This window comes from Orcinus orca, chromosome 5 (assembly GCF_937001465.1).
Source record: "Orcinus orca chromosome 5, mOrcOrc1.1, whole genome shotgun sequence".
NCBI lineage: Eukaryota > Metazoa > Chordata > Mammalia > Artiodactyla > Delphinidae > Orcinus > Orcinus orca.
Genome location: NC_064563.1, coordinates 71,136,293 through 71,139,533, shown reverse-complemented (window position 1 = coordinate 71,139,533; position 3,241 = coordinate 71,136,293).

The window sequence follows — 3,241 nt, the reverse complement described above, 5'->3', positions numbered from 1 at the left end:
ACTGAGAAAATACTTGAAGAGATTATAGTTGAAAACTTCCCTAATATGGGAAAGGAAATAGTTAATCAAGTCCAGGAAGCACAGAGAATCCCATACAGGATAAATCCAAGGAGAAATAGGCCAAGACACATATTAATCAAACTGTCAAAAATTAAATACAAAGAAAACATATTAAAAGTAGCAAGGGAAAAACAACAAATAACACACAAGGGAATCCCCCTAAGGTTAACAGCTGATCTTTCAGCAGAAACTCTGCAAGCCAGAAGGGACTGGCAGGACATATTTAAAGTGATGAAGGAGAAAAACCTGCAACTGAGAGTACTCTACCCAGCAAGGATCTCATTCAGATTCGATGGAGAAATTAAAATATTTACAGACAAGCAAAAGCTGAGAGAGTTCAGCACCACCAAACCAGCTTTACAACAACTGCTAAAGGAAATTCTCTAGGCAAGAAACACAAGAGAAGGAAAAGACCTACAATAACCAACCCAAAACAATTAAAATGGGAATAGGAACATACATATCAATAATTACCTTAAGTGTAAATAGACTAAATGCTCCCACCAAAAGACAAAGATTGGCTGAATGGATACAAAACAAGACCCATATATTTGCTGTCTAAAAGAGACCCACTTCAGACCTAGAGACACATACAGACTGAAAGTGAGGGGATGGAAAAAGATATTCCATGCAAATGGAAACCAAAAGAAAGCTGGAGTAGCAATTCTCATATCAGACAAAATAGACTTTAAAATAGACTATTAGAAGAGACAAAGAAGGACACTACATAATGATCAAGGGATCAATCCAAGAAGATATAACAATTGTAAATATTTATGCACCCAACATAGGAGCACCTCAATACATAAGGCAAATGCTAACAGCCATAAAAGGGGAAATCAACAGTAACACATTCGTAGTAGGGGAATTTAACACCCCACTTTCACCAATGGACAGTTCATCCAAAATGAAAATAAATAAGGAAACACAAGCTATAAATGATACATTAAACAAGATGGACTTAATTGATATTTATAGGACATTCCATCCAAAAACAACAGAATACACATTTTTCTCAAGTGCTCATGGAACATTCTCCAGGATAGATCATATCTTGGGTCAAAAATCAAGCCTTGGTAAATTTAAGAAAATTGAAATTGTATCAAGTATCTTTTCCGACCGCAATGCTATGAGACTAGATATCAATTACAGGAAAAGATCTGTAAAAAATACAAACACATGGAGGCTAAACAATACACTAGTTAATAACGAAGTGATCACTGAAGAAATCAAAGAGGAAATAAAAATATACCTAGAAACAAATGACAATGGAGACATGACGACCCAAAATCTATGGGATGCAGCAAAAGCAGTTCTAAGAGGGAAGTTTATAGCAATACAATCCTACCTTAAGAAACAGGAAACATCTTGAATAAACAACCTAACCTTGCACCTAAAGCAAGTAGAGAAAGAACAAAAAAATCCCCAAAGTTAGCAGAAGGAAAGAAATCATAAAAATCAGATCAGAAATAAATGAAAAAGAAATGAAGGAAACGATAGCAAAGATCAATAAAACTAAAAGATGGTTCTTTGAGAAGATAAACAAACCATTAGCCAGACTCATCAAGAAAAAAAGGGAGAAGACTCAAATCAATAGAATTAGAAATGAAAAAGGAGAAGTAACAACTGACACTGCAGAAATACAAAAGATCATGAGAGATTACTACAAGCAACTCTATGCCAATAAAATGGACAACGTGGAAGAAATAGACAAATTCTTAGAAATGCACAACCTGCCAAGACTGAGTCAGGAAGAAATAGAAAATATGAACAGATCAATCACAAGCACTGAAATTGAAACTCTGATTAAAAATCTTCCAACAAACAAAAGCCCAGGACCAGATGGCTTCACAGGCGAATTCTATCAAACATTTAGAGAAGAGCTAACACCTATCCTTCTCAAACTCTTCCAAAATTTAGCAGAAGGAGGAACACTCCCAAACTCCTTCTACGAGGCCACCATCACCCTGATACCAAAACCAGACAAGGATGTGACAAAGAAAGAAAACTACAGGCCAATATCACTGATGAACATAGATGCAAAAATCCTCAGCAAAATACTAGCAAACAGAATCCAACAGCACATTAAACGGATCATACACCATGATCAAGTGGGGTTTATTCCAGGAATGCAAGGATTCTTCAATATATGCAAATCAATCAATGTGATACACCATATTAACAAATTGAAGGAGAAAAACCATATGATCATCTCAGTAGATGCAGAGAAAGCTTTCAACAAAATTCAACACCGATTTATGATAAAAACTCTGCAGAAAGTAGGCATAGAGGGAACTTTCCTCAACATAATAAAGGCCATATATGACAAACCCACAGCCAACATCGTCCTCAAGGGTGAAAAACTGAAAGCATTTCCACTTAGATCAGGAACAAGACAAGGTTGACCACTCTCACCACTCTTATTCAACATACTTTTGGAAGTTTTAGCCACAGCAATCAGAGAAGAAAATGAAATAAAAGGAATCCAAATCAGAAAAGAAGATGACATGATACTATACATAGAGAATCCTGTCACTGTTTGCAGATGACATGATACTATACATAGAGAATCCTAAAGATGCCACCAGAAAACTACTAGAGCTAATCAATGAATTTGGTAAAGTAGCAGGATACAAAATTAATGCACAGAAATCTCTGGCATTCCTATACACTAATGATGAAAAATCTGAAAGTGAAATCAAGAAAACACTCCCATTTACCATTGCAACAAAAAGAATAAAAAATCTAGGAATAAACCTACCTAAGGAGACAAAAGACCTGTATGCAGAAAATTATAAGACACTGGTGAAAGAAATTAAAGTTGATACAAATAGATGGAGAGATATACCATGTTCTTGGATTGGAAGAATCAACATTGTGAAAATGACTCTACTACCCAAAGCAATCTACAGATTCAATGCAATCCCCATGAAACTAGCACTGGCATTTTTCACAGAACTAGAACAAAAAATTTCACAATTTGTATGGAAACACAAAAGACCCCGAATAGCCAAAGCAATCTTGTGAATGAAAAACGGAGCTGGAGGAATCAGGCTCCCTGACTTCAGACTATACTACAAAGCTACAGTAATCAAGGCAGTATGGTACTGGCACAAAAACAGAAATATAGATCAATGGAACAGGATAGAAAGCCCAGAGATAAACCCACGCACATATGGTC